Source organism: Lathyrus oleraceus, chromosome 7 (genome assembly GCF_024323335.1).
Source record: "Lathyrus oleraceus cultivar Zhongwan6 chromosome 7, CAAS_Psat_ZW6_1.0, whole genome shotgun sequence".
In the NCBI taxonomy this organism is placed as follows: Eukaryota; Viridiplantae; Streptophyta; class Magnoliopsida; order Fabales; family Fabaceae; genus Lathyrus; species Lathyrus oleraceus.
In genome coordinates this window covers 465,246,609-465,261,258 of record NC_066585.1, presented here as the reverse complement: position 1 = coordinate 465,261,258, position 14,650 = coordinate 465,246,609, and the positions used below count along the sequence as shown (strand labels likewise).

Sequence of the window (14,650 nt, the reverse complement as noted above, 5' to 3'; positions counted from 1 at the left end):
CTATTATGGCTCCTGCAGTCGATAAGAATGGTCTACCTAGAAGGATTGGTATATCATTGTCCTATTTGATGTCCATGACAACAAAATTAGTAGGGATAAATAACTGACCTATCCTAACAGGAACATCTTCTAAAATGCCTATCGGATACTTAACAGATCTATCGGCTAACTGAAGTGACATCTTAGTGGGCTGTAATTCTCCTAAGTTTAACCTCTCACAAACCGCTAAAGGCATTAAGCTCACACTAGCTCCTAAGTCTAGAAAAGCTTTTTCGATGACATGATTACCCAAAAGGCAAGGAATGGATAAATTTCCAGGATCTTTATCTTTCTTTGCTAATTTTTCCTCGGAAATAGCATTACATTCCAAAGGCTTCGGATCGTCAAGTCTACGTTTGTTGCTAAGGATGTCTTTGAGAAACTTTGCATAAGAAGGTATTTGGGTGATGGCTTCTTTGAAAGGGATTTCTACATGAAGTTTTTCTATAACTTTAATAAATTTTTGATACTGTTTATTGATTTGGGTTTGTTTGAGTCTTTACGGATATGGTATAGGTGGTTTATACGGTGGGGGTGGTACATAAGTTTTATCTTTAGGTTCTTCTCCTTTATCTCGACCTTCCTGGTTTTCAGATTCTTCTGGTTCCTTTACTTCGTCCCAGGGCTTGGTACATTCCTTAGAAGTTTCGGGTTCGCTCAATCTAGGGTTTGGTGGCTCATCATAAGCGTTCCCACTTCGTAGGGTAATGGCATTGGCTTGTCCTCTCGGATTTTGTTGAGGTTGTCAAGGGAATTGTCCTCCAGGTGTAGTCTGAGGGGCTTGGTTTAAAGCTACCTGAGAGATCTGGGTTTCAAGCATCTTGGTATGAGTAACTATTTGGTCAACCTTGGTTCCTAACTGAGTAATCAATTCGTTAACATGAATGTTTTGGTTCATGAACTCCTTGTTTTGTTGGGTTTGAGCGGTGATAAAATTTTCCATAATTTTCTCAAGGCTCGACTTTGATGGTACAGGTTGCATAGGTTGATTTGATCTAGGGGCTTGATAACTAGGTCTCGGCGGTGCATTATTTTGGATTGGGTTATTGTTTTTATAGTAGAATTTCGGGTGATTCCTCCATCCAGGGTTATAGGTATTCGAATATGGGTTCCCTTGGGTGTAGTTTACTTGCTCATAGTGGGTTTCGTTTAATAGACTGCATTCTGCAGATTGGTGTCCTTTGGTTCCACATATCTCACAATCCGACGAAACTGCGGCTACAGTATTCGGGTTTATGCACATATGCTTGACCTTAAGGGCTAATGCGTCCATTTTTGCTTGCATCATATTTATAGAGCTTAGTTCATGCACTCCTCCTTGGGCTTCCTTCTTCTCTATTGTCGCTCGTTCTACTCCCCGTGATTGATGGTTTTGAGCCATATCCTCTATGAGGGCACTAGCTTCAGGATAAGGTTTGTTCATCAGAGCACCGGATGCGGTAGTGTCGATGGTCATCTTTGTGTTATAGCGAAGTCCATTATAGAAGGTTTGAATGATTAACCAATTTTCTATACCATGATGTGGGCATGCTCGTAAAAACTCTTTATATCTCTCCCAAGCTTCGAACAACGATTCTCCTTGGTTTTAGGTAAATCTAGTTATATGGTTTCGAAGAACGGCGGTCTTACTCGGGGGAAAATATCTAGCAAGAAAAACTCTTCTAAGGTTATCCCAAGTCGTAATGGAATTGGGTGGAAGGGAATCTAACCATTATAGGGCTTTATCTCTGAGGGAAAAAGGAAATAATCTTAAACGTATTGCCTCAGGAGAAGCTCCATTGGTTTTAAAAGTGTCTGCTAATTGAAGAAATATTTTTAAATGTTGGTTTGGGTTCTCAGTAGCGAGACCTGCGAATTGTCTTTGTTGCACTAGTTGCAACAGGGATGGTTTAAGTTCAAAATTATTAGCTGGGATGGTTGGGTTTACTATACTAGAACTAGGTTCTTCATTAGACGGTTGAGCGAAATCTTTAAGAGGTCTTTGGTTTTGATCTTCGGTCATAGCTCTCTTAATTCTATGAAAGAATAAACGTGCGCGAGCGTAACGTTCAGGTTCCGCCAGAGGGTGTACTAAGCTTAAACTTCCGGTGTTGCGAGTTCTTCGCATTGACTGGAGGGAAATAGCCTAAGTCTAAACGATATAACAACAGAAAAATGAAATTTGACGAAATTGGTCCCTAGCAACGGTGCCAAAAACTTGATGCGGTGTTTCGCAAGTATACGAATGCGTCAGAGTAATATAAAAGATTGTCGAATCCACAGAGACCAAGTGTCAATCTATCGTTATCTATTGTTATGGTGTTTATCAAAGGCAATAAAAATAGGTGTTTTTGGAGTGTGCAATGAAAAGTAAAGTGTTGAATAAAGTTCAATTAATAAAGACAGGGTCGAATGTAATTCACGTAATCAATTAATAATCCAAGTACTTGCTAATAGAACTGTTTATGGGCAATGTTTTCTACTTTGAATAGAACTAATTTAACAGGAACTGTCGCTTTCGCGTATTCAGAACCGAGTTGTACTCCCTAATCAAACCCTCTTATTGTCACTTATAAAAAGGCGCGCATTGCGTTAGAGTAGTAAACCTAGTTTTAAGAAATATAGTATCTTGACTAAGTTGAAAAGTATTATAACCTGGATTTCTTAACCAAAAGAGGTTCTCACGAACCAGACTCTAAACTTATAAACGCGTCCGAAAATAGTTTTAAAATCTCTTTTCTTCTTAAGTTAAAAACTCCTAATGAACTAAACAAAGCGCTTTCGCTGTTTTTGAAATAGTTAAAAACAATTAAGTTTAAATAGACGTTGGACGGCTTTCGATCTTACCCAACGGAATTGAAGTGCGGGAAAACTTAAGTTGAAAGTTAAAACAGCCCTTAAGTGTTTCTACGAACAATTGTATGGATTATCGGTTCAATTACGATCCTTACATTCTAACCTTATAAATTTAGTTAGACATGGTAAAGTAAAAGTGCAGAAATTTAAATAAAAGTAGTGCAAGTGCGGAAAGTAAATAATTTAAAGCGAGTGCGAGGAAATAAATAATTTAAAGCGAGTGCGAGGAAATAAACAATTTCAAGCGAGTGAGAGGAAATAAATAATTTAAAGCGAGTGCGAGGAAATAAATAAAGTAAAGCAGGTGCGAGGAAATAAATAAAGTAAAGCGAGTGGGAGGAAATAAATAAAGTAAAGCGAGTGCGAGAAAATAAATAAGATAAAGACAATTAATAAAAACCTGCTCCAATCGGATGGTTGAATAAATTGCAAAGCGGAGGCGCCTTAGTGGAAGTAGTGGGGAACGTGGCAGTTGAGGGAAGTTGAGTTTGGACACGTCATGGCAGGGTCTATGGCGCTAGCCATGGGGTAGGCCACAAGTACAAACTGCTGAATTTTAGGGTTTTTAGCTCTTTTTCACTCCTTTTCTCGATCGGGGCTCTGATTAAAGTAAAAACCTGAAAACAAAGGAAAACATGGCAATAACACAACAAAATAACAATAAAACAACTAGAATGCATGTGAAATCGGAGTCGAAAATACGGTAAATTTCAGTGTTATCAGTTGTATTTATAAATTAGAAGTATTCACAAAATAAAGTCAAAGTTGACTTAAGATTCAATTCAAAATAAGTATTGATGAAAAGAGTTTGAAAAATCAAAGGCATATGGCCTAGGTTTCTAGTTTTGAAAAAAATGGCAATCTTTGCGCAAAATGAGTTTGGCTTGGGTTAGAGTGGAGAGAAGAAGAGAAGGGCTAGTCCTAAGCATGCAAAGATGAGAGAAGAGAATAAAACCCTTGGAGTTTCTTTCTTGAGATCATAATGATGATTCAAGATGCTCCTTTCCTTTGGACTTAGAAATTAACTCAAGTAATCAAACAAATATTCAATCAAGCTCCTAGGATCTCCTTTTGCCTTGTCTCTTAACTTGGATGCTCATGACAATGGTCCTCTTAACTGTCTCAAGTTTGGAATCCCTATCACACAAGAACAAACAATCAAAAGGTTCACAATGCAATCAAAGAAATGGACAAAGAGAGAGTTTAGATTAGGGGTCCTTTCAAGCCAACTTCAAGATGTAAGCATTTTAAAGGCATGATGCCTAGTTGCTCTTCAACAATTTTAGCATTCTAAAGGCATGAGGCCTAGTTGCTCTAGAACTCCATTAAGAATAGGTGAGGTCCTAATTCTAAGTCCTTTCTCCTTTTTGTATTGGGTTCACACAAACAAAGACAAAACAAGCACAAGGCAATAATATATTTACACAATAATGTGCTCAAGTGAGTAAAAGGCAAATGGCATAAACATAAACATGAGCTCAAATGAGTAAAAGGAAAAGACAATATGAATAAATGAGTAAGAAATTAAATTGCATTAAAGTAAATTTCAAGAATTAAATGCTTGAATTAAAAGTTAGTAATTAGTAGTTAGTGTTAGTGTGCCATAAGGCAATTTAGCGCTATGTTAAGCAATCGTAAGTGGACTAATGTAGTAGTCACACCTATCTGAGGTCGGTCAATAAATCTATAGGCAAATAAACACAAGTTAGAGATCATGACTAGTAAGCCAAGCTCCTACAACTTGCCATGCCAAAAGAAAAGAAGAATGACCTTGTATGGATTTCAGGTTCTTTGCTTGACCAATAAGCAACCTATCTTGGACACAAAGCAATTCAATTGATCTTTGATCAAGTTGAATTTGATTTGGATCAAAAAAGGTTAAGCCCCTCATATGTCAAGGCTAACCACAAATCATTAACTCATTGGTCAAAATAAAAAGAAGAAGATGAGAAATGAAGATGAAATGTACAAAATGAAAATTCAAAAGACATAACCAAAACACAATGATTAAATGTGAATGAGATCAACATCAATCAATGGTAAACATAAGCAGAATGAAGAGTAGAAGTCAAGAAAGGTCAAACATAGTTTTGGTATTTTTTGGAATTAAAATAATACATAAAATAAAATGAACAAAGTGAGGTCAAACTTCAAATCCAATTCAAATCAACTTGGATAAGTCCAATTGGATCATCATAAGTCTAACATGGTCAAACTAGGTTTGGCAAATTTTCTCAACATTTTTTGAAAACAGAAACTATTTTTAAACAATTAAAAATGAAGAAAAATAACACAAATGGACTAAAATCTCAAATAAATCTCAAATCAATTAAGAAATTGATGAGAATATTTTTCATAGACTCATCATCATCCATATGTATTAAGAAACTATTTTTGGCATTTTTGAATATCAAAAAGTATTTTAATATGAATTAAAAACTATTAAAAACAAAATAATTATTAAAAAATATAAAATGGAATCATAAAAATAATTAAAAATCAGATTATGAAACTAGATTTTAAAATAATTTTTTTGCAATTGGTCTCATATTTTTGTGATTCCAAATAAAAGAGTTATGAATTTTTGAAAATAAATGGATTTAAAGAAAATAAAACAGAAATTATAAAAAGAGAAAAAATCTGGAGCGCATGATCCAACCTCATTATTTGACGTGGACCATCATATGGCTCAGATACGCGCGCTCATTGTGTTCCCGAGTCAAATGCAAAACACGCTGGATTAAAAATAGTCAAACATAACAAAGGCTCAGATTAGATCTGGAGAGTTGGATCCAAAGGCCAGGCGAGTTCCACGTGGGACGGTGGTGGAAACCACCGTCTTCTCCGACGAGCAAGCAAAAACCGGCCACCAGTTGCATGTTTTGCAACCTCAACCAAAACACACGATCCTTATACCAAATTAAAGCTGGGGTGATGTACATCACCCCTGTATCCTTAGATTTCACTCAAGATCCCTATGGAAGGAGAAATTTGAGGTGGAAAATCTAGGTGTTCAATATGAAGTTCATCAATTCACAAAATTAAAGCCACCATTGGCTTGCCTCTCACACGAGGACTTCAGAAAACCAAGCAAACTCAAGCAAAGCACAATATATTGTGAGATTCGAAGCAAAACAGTTCAGATGTAAACATTTGAAGTGCAGCTTTGATGAATATGATCCACTCCAATTCTTAATTGCAGCTTGATCTTGAAGTGATGATGATACAAGGCTTAGGAATTGGAAGTTGAAGATCAACCAAGGAAGTTGAAATTCAAGATTGAAAAGAGAAGTGAAACGTCAAAATTGCTTTGGTGTGAGGTTAGGATTCAATTCCAGCAGAGTTTTAGGCGCCTTCAGGTTGAGAATTGAATGAAGCAATGCATCTATTTATAGCTGAAGCTGCAAGGAAAGTGTGATGAATCTGTGTGCATGAAGCTTTGGGCCCTCCATGCATGGGCCTGTACAGGCGCATGTGAGGCCCAAAAGTTGATGGTTTTGCAAGCTGATAGCATTAGGAAATGATTTGGATGTGTGGTTTGCATTACAATTGCTTGTGCATGAAGTTTCATCATGAATTCCAAATTTTCTAAATGTTCCCTTCTTAGAAAGTCACCATTATAAAATCCAAACATAGGCATGTGAGTAATGGTTGGAAAGGTCTTGACATGTGGAACAAAAGCTATGTTGAACAAAAATTCATTTGGAGTTTGGAAAATTGTGAAAACTGGCCATGAAGTTTGATGTACAAAACATGTATTTGAAAATTTTGCCAAAAATAACCAACTTCAAGCCCTTCTGTTTCAATGATGCAAGTCTCAAATAGAAAAATCTTCAACATAAAAGTTGTAGAGCTTTTCAAGATTCAATGGCTTTGGTCCAAAGTGACCTATAATGTTTTGTATTATCACATGTGTTTCTTTTATGATTATGAAATTTTGTCCAACATAACATTTGAGTTACACATCTTAAACTTTCCAATGCAATTAGTCTCAGCTCAAAATCATAAAAAATGAAGGAGTTAGGTCCTTGGGAAGTTGACCCAAAATTAGGGGTTCGGTCAAAATGACCTTTAATGTTTTGAAATGAATGATGATCTTCCAAGTTTCAAATGGATTTTTGATGAACATGAAAGTTGTTCATATCGTTCTTAAGAACATGGTTTCTCTTGGGGTCATCATCATTTGACAAACACATCAAAAGTTAGGTCTCAGTGGATTTCAATTTAGTCAGATGACTTGACTAGTCAACTTCTCAAGTCCAAACTTCAAATCTTGATGAATGAATGATTGAGGATACTCACATAGGCTCATATATTAATAAAATTATGAATGAAAGAACTTCCCTTGATTGAATTTGATCATAGGTTGAGGTTGCTTCATGAGCAAGGCACAATCAATGCACAACTGAATTAGGGTTTCCTTGGGAAACAAGCCTCAAGCCCTTTTGGTTTATCTTGATCAAATTGGCAAATTGAGATACTTGGGAGACATATATGATGATTTAGAGCTTTGTGAACCATTGTCATGCTTGCTTTCATCTTCATCTAGCCATTTCTTTAAGTATAATGGCCTCCTAGGAGCCTTGGATCTCATGATTGCTTGAGCTTCAAAACAAAACAAGTTAGTGACATATTTTTGTGCTTTTGGTTAGTAAACAATATAAGAAAATCAATAATATACAATTCAAGCATGCTTGGTGGTCTCAAACCAACTCACACAAGTCCCAACCCTAGGGTAAAGGAGCTAAGATGCTATGATCCTTGAGGCAATGAAATCAACAATGATATGATGCCATGAGGGATATTAGGGTCAAAATTAGGGTCTTACAAATGCCCTTATTTAAGGTCATTCTAGACGGAGATATGAAGGTTAAAATCTTCGTCTTGACGAGGTAGAATGGGCTTAAATAATAACAAAGAGACGAATTTTGGTCCCTAAGAGATCTCATGATGCAGATGTATGCATGTAAAAGATAATACTCTGTGGGGAAATATGGCCACAAAGGAAAAAGAAATCAGAGAAAAACTGAAAACCCATAGGAGTAGCATACTCACTAGGGAGACAGAGACTCTGGGGGAAAAATATGGTAAAATGTGTGAGCAGGTCACGACTTGAAACTTGCTGGGAGACACGAAGGGATTCCATGAAAATAAATCGATGGAAAGACTCGAGCTGACGCAAAGATGCATGCATTGGGGAATATGTCAATACAGCAACCCTATCCGCAAAGGATACTTCGGATAAAAATCTGGACTCAGGTGGGGATGTGCATTAAGGACTCAACTGAGGAAACAACAAATGAGGTATTACCGGTTACTGGGTAATAAAACTCAAAAAAGAGACATGTTATCGCACACCGGTATAAGGGTGAGAGAACAACATGCTCAGGGAGAAAGAATATCTAAGACCGGTATAAGGGTGAGAGATATCAATCATCCAAAATATCTAAGGAAGACCTAAAAGGTATATTTTAACTCAGGAAAATATGACTCCACAGAGGAAAGAAAGTCATAATAGGGAGCAGAAGGAAGGAACACCAGGGATACCGGTTACTGGGTATATAATAGGTGACCAACTAGGCGTGAATTGGGGAATATTTCCAAGACACTAATCATCCGAAGGGAGGGCTGAAAAAGCAAACTCGACTTATAGGATGGGCATTCGATTCCATAAGGAAATACGAATCTTACTCAACTGGGGAAGAAAAGACTTCGACTGAAGAGCGCATGAGATATATTATCTATTACCGTTAGAACATAGATAACATACTCGCATGGAAGATTTTCCACAATCGGTTACTGGGTTAATAAAGGATAAATCGACCGAAAAGAAAGGACATCAGGATACCGGTTACTGGGTATAATGATGGCCAATCAAGGGGAGAAACAATCATTACCAAATAAAAGGTAAATGAAAGATGACTCGCTGGGGATACATTGACCAGAGCAATGATCCAGGAGATATATCACCGGTTATTGGGTGGTATACTCAAAAAATAAAGGAATATCAATACCGAATATTGGATAAAGATAACCAACAAAGAGGGGATTACATCTACCGGTTACTGGGTAGAAAACCACAGAAATATGACTTACAACTACCGGTTACTGGGTAGAAGGCCATGAATCCGCTGGGGAAGAGGATGAACAATTAGTGTTTACTGAGAAATCTAGGAACAAACTAGAGAGACACAGTGAAGCAAGACTCAACCCAATGAGGATATAACTCAGGGGAGTAATTCCGTCCCAATACATATTTAGGGAGGAAACTAAAACAATAATCATCCACGAGGACATAACTCAGTGGGGAGTATAGAAGGAAAGATAGACACTTTCTGCCTATAGGGCTGACTCTATATGGAGAGATCAGATACAAACGTCTGCTTGGGGAAGATCATTTCACCACTAGCAGGAGATAACAAGCAAAGATATATGGCAAAGGATGCCACATGAATATCTGAATGCTATAATTATGCATGTATATGCGTGGTTTATGTATGGTTAATGCTGACAAACAGACATATCTAACAGAAACAGGTCCAAGAATCAATGGACAGACATCCGGTGTTACATCTCAAAAGAGAAGGCCAGGTCCGTAAGAGATAATCCAATCTGGCGGGGGGCATCAAATACCAGGAAACACCAATCAATGATGGGGACCAAGCAGAATCGTTGCCAGGGATAAAGACTACCGTTGGGGATCAGAGACTGCTGTTGGGGATGAGCAAAGGTCACAACTACTAAATGATAGGGATCTTCCAACAGTTCTTACGAACATGCATAAACAAATCTGCCGCCGGGAGCAGGAACAAATTACTCCGTTGGGGAAGCTATAGAGTCACCGCCAGGGATTTGCTTTTGAACAGACAAAAGATCCGATGTAGAGGAAACTCTATCAAGGAGCTCAACACGGATAAGATCCATTGTAGAAGAAACTCTACTGGGGAACTTATCAGGGGACAAGATATGAACCTTTGTGGGGAACAACCACCAACAAAAGTTTCAACAAATAAAACACTTCTTTTCATATGTTGGAGAGATATCTCTGCCAAGGAGAGAGAACCAATGATCCGCTGGGGAAAGATACAACATCTTCATCACCAGACCTGCCAGGAGGAAACTTTCCAATAAGGAGGGGAATACAAAATGTCAAGCTCTAACCAGGCAACTCCACGGGGAAGACTGAAGGCGATCAGACTAGGGATAACCTGCTGTGACCGACCCTATCAGGGATGAGTTGTAAGTCAAATTGCTGAGGAGAGGCTACAAGCCAAACTGCTGAGGATTTCCACTCATGCTGGGAATTCATGTTCACTCTGCGGGAGATTTCCATTTATGCTGAGGGAAAGACCAACTTCCTCGAAAAGATAGCATATCAACTTTTATCAATCTATAAGGGATTTTAAGTCAGACCACACAAGGGAGGACAACCATATAATTGATAAAACACAAATGCTAGACTCAGACTTCCTCGGGGATCTGAGGACGGAGGTATACACATCTCCGAGAGATCAAGGAAAAAATTCCAGACTCTCTGGGGACTTGATGGCGTGTCGCCTTTCTCTGCGCTCGTTGAGGAAACAAACTGAAAGATGATGAGAGAGGATACAAATATGCCAGAAATATGAACAAATGTCTTACCCTTTTAGAGATCATACTATCCTTGGGAGAGCACTGAGGATATTCCATTTATCCTTTCAGTCATTGTGAATGTTCACTTTGTTTAAAAAACAGTTTATATAAAAACTTTATTTAAAACAATGATATTTATCAATTAAAACATGCAAACATTTGTTAAGGAGTAACAAATAAGAGTGGCAAGAATTGGATAAAGGCTCAAATTTATTTGATAGAATGGTAGTCTGCAAATGGCGAAACTCTATGGATCTTTACAAATTTGAAATTGGTGATATATATTGGAAAAAGGCTACATTGAACATAATGACCGTTTCTCCACCAAATCTGAATCCAATGTATTTAAAGCTTCAGTTGACAATGACTGAGCGAGAATCTTTGACAGAAGACGGCTTGTAGACAAATGGAAGACAAATGGCTTACCAAGAGAGCCTTCTCTCCCCTTATCACCACCAACTTCTTACTCTTAATGAATTTCAACTTTTGGTGTAGGGTGGATGTCACGGCGCCTGCCTCGTGAATCCATGGTCTGCCAAGCAAGAAGCTATATGATGGGTGAATATCCATGACCTGAAAAGTGATCTGGAAATCACTAGGTCCAATCTTGATTGGGAGCTCAACCTCGCCAATCACAGTTGTCCTGGATCCATCAAAAGCTTTAACAACCACTCCACTCTGCCTCATGGGAGGCCCCTGATAAGAAAGTTTGACCAGAGTGGATTTTGGCAACACATTTAGCGATGATCCTGTGTCTACCAGCACATTAGACAAGGCATCAACCTTGCAATTCATAGAAATGTGTAGAGCCAAATTGTGGTCTTTTCCCTCCTCGGGAAGATCAGCATCGCAAAAGCTCAAATTGTTACAAGCAGTTATGTTTGCAACAGTGCTATCAAACTGTTCAATTATGGCATCGTGATCCACGTATGCCACTTCCAACACCCTTTGCAAAGCTTCACGATGTGGCTCAGAATTCATCAGCAAAGATAGGACAAATATCTTTGACGGAGTTTGAAGCAGCTGATCAACAACATTATACTCGCTCCTTTTGATGAGCCTTAACATCTCATCACATTCCTCTTTCAAAATTCCATTCTGGACAACAAGGACAAGAGCTTTATTAGATTTATCAACAACAAGTGCCGGATTCGGAGAAGGAGAAGAAGTCCCCATAGGGGTGGCAGAATTATTAACAGCATCAGCTCTTCTCATGTCATCTTGAGGTTTCGACGGCACCGAGAAAACACGACCACTACGGGTCACACCACTGACATCAGATATACTTACAACAAAAATGAAGGGCAACGACACCTCCTTCCCATCTTCTAACGCAACTGCATTATATCGGTAGGGAACAACTCTATCTGAGGAGTAGGGGAGAGGGCCCGCTGGCTTGATAATAAGAGATGGAGAAACCTTCTTCTTGTTGGCATCATATCTGACAACAACAGGTTCTGGCATTTTGAAAACAGGCGATATAACATTAACTTCATCCTCATCACGATTCTGAAGTATCTCGATCACACCCTGATCCACATAACAGTCTATGCATCTCAATCAACGATTGCCTGATATGACTGACATACGAGACTTTGTACTTGCCAGGGCAACCCTGGACCATATTCACAGCAGACTTCCCATGCTCGGGCAATGGGTTCTTCTTAACATTTGGACATACGTCCTCAAAAAACAAGATCCCACTTCTAACAAGGTCTTGAACCTTGGTCTTCAGGGGATAACAGTTCTCTACATCATGTCCGGGAGCACCGGAATGATAAACACAGTGAAGCTCAGGCTTGTACCACCATTGAGGGTTGGTTGGTACAGCAGGTGGGTCACGTGGAGTAATTAATTTTCTATGAATCAAAGACGGATAGAGTTCAGCATAGGTCATTAGAATTGGATCAAAAATGACCCTCTTCCTATGGTAGCTGGTGTTGGTATTGTTGTTGTTTCGAGGATGGTAGGCCTGCTGTTGTGGACGATGATGTTGTTGACATTGTTGATGTTGTTGTTGTTGATGTTGATAATGTTGAGCTTCCCTGAAGGCAGGTTCTATATGAGCCACCTGGTGTTGGCTGACGGCAGGGCGAACAGTCTTCCTCTTCACAGAGGGTCTTCTCCTGATATGGGAAGATACAACATGTGCCTATCCCTCTTTCTCCTTTGTAAATCCCCCATATCGCTTTGCAGAGAGCCTTCATCCCTTGAGAGACGTCCTTCATGGACTCCTTCCTCTTGCCTCATCCCCATGTTTACCATTTCGGTTAAGCCCGAGGGAGCACTAACAACCATCCTCTCGTAATAAAATGAACTCAAGGTCTTCAGAAAGATCTTGGTCATTTCCTTCTCTTCGAGTGGGGGCACAATCTGTACGGCCAATTCACGCCACCTCTGGGCGTACTCCTTGAACGTTTCCTTCTCCTTCTGGGACATAACCCTCAGCTGATCCCTATCGGGAGCCATATCAACGTTGTACTTGTACTTTTTGATGAAAGCTTCGCCAAGGTCGTTGAAGGAGAGGATGTTTGCACTATCCAGACCCATATACCATCCGAGTGCGGCATCAGACAGGCTGTCCTGGAAATAGTGGATGAGGAGTTGATCGATGTCAATTTGAGTTGACATCTTGCGTGCGTACATCACAAGATGGCTGAGAGGGCAAGTGTTTCCCTTGTACTTTTCAAAGTCAGGCACTTTGAACTTGATAATTGCCGGATGCTTGCAATTTATCCCCTGTGAGTTATCTTTCGTTTACCCTGTTGGTGTTGGTATCGATTGTCTCTCTTTTCGGTCGGTCACCTATTATATACCCAATAACCGGTATCCCTGGTGTTCCTTCCATGCGAGTATGTTATCTATGTTCTGACGGTAATAGATAATATATCTCATGCGAGTATACTATCCATGTTCTGACGGTAATGGATATTATATCTCATGCACTCTTTGGGTTTTTTCCCCAGCTGAGCAAGATTCGTTTTCCCGTTGCGGAGTCGAATGTCCATCTTGTAAGTCGATTTGCTTTTTCAAGCCCTCCTTTCGGATGATGAGTGTTTTGAGATATATACCAATTCACGCCTTGGTCGGTCACCTATTATATACCCAGTAACCGGTATCCTTGGTGTTCCTTCCTTTCTGCTCCCTATTATGACCTTGGTCCCCTGTGGAGTCAGATTTTCCTAAGTTGATGTACCTTTTTCAGGTCTTTCTCAGATGTTTGGTTGATTGATATCTCTCACCCTTATACCGGTCTTAGATATTCATTCTTCCTGAGCTTGTTGTTCTTTCACCCAGTAACCCGTGTTTAGATAACATGTCTCTTTGAGTTTGTTACCTAGTAGCCGGTAACACCTCATCTTGCAGTTTTTTCTCCAGGAGAGTCTCTTTGTTAGACATTCCCCAGTGGAGTTTCCGTTGTGATTTTGCCCTTTTGCTTTATTGGCGTTTCCCTCAATATATGCAGTTTTCCCCAGCAGGGAGATTCTGTGTGGATCTTTCCTTGGTCCGAGTCCGGATTTTCATCCGAAGTATCCTTTGTGGATAGTTTGAGTCAGTTGTCTTCCTTTGGAATTCTTCTTCTTTTCCCCAGTTTGAGTCCTTTACTCCCCAGTAAGTCTCTAGTCCAGTCATGTCCTGTTCACGCCGCGTCAATTTCCCCTAATTCGGAGTCGTGTCCTGCTCACGCATTCTTTTTCGTGTTCGTACCCCCATGAGAGTCCTGTTAGAGTCTCTGTTCCTAGTGAGTGTATTACTCCGATGGATCGTCTTTTCTTCTTTGTGGACCCATATTCCCTACAGAGATAATTTCTTTTGCATACATACATTTGCATCATGAGGTCTCTTAGGGACCAAAATTTGTCTAATTATTGTTATTTAAGCCCATTCTACCGCATCAAGATGAAGATTTTAACCTTCACTTCTCCGGCTAGAATGACCTTAAATAGGGGCATCTGTCAGACCCCAATTTTGTCCCTAAGATCCCTCATGGCATCATATCATATCATTGCATTGCCTCAAGGATCATTGGACACATTGTTTCCTTCCTTGTGGGTGGGTTATCTTCTTAAGAGTGATTCTTGATCACCAGGCATGTTTGCATTTTTATATCATTGTTTTTCTTTTTATCACTAACCAAAAGTAC

At 39.2% G+C, this 14,650-nt stretch overlaps 1 non-coding gene across 1 annotated transcript; it reads left to right on the top strand.

The window, feature by feature from the left end:
* Positions 1–1,550: 1,550 nt before the first annotated feature.
* LOC127108919 (small nucleolar RNA R71) lies at positions 1,551–1,657 on the top strand. Its single transcript, XR_007796417.1, has one exon. It is a non-coding gene; the product is annotated as a small nucleolar RNA R71 (small nucleolar RNA).
* Positions 1,658–14,650: the final 12,993 nt, after the last annotated feature.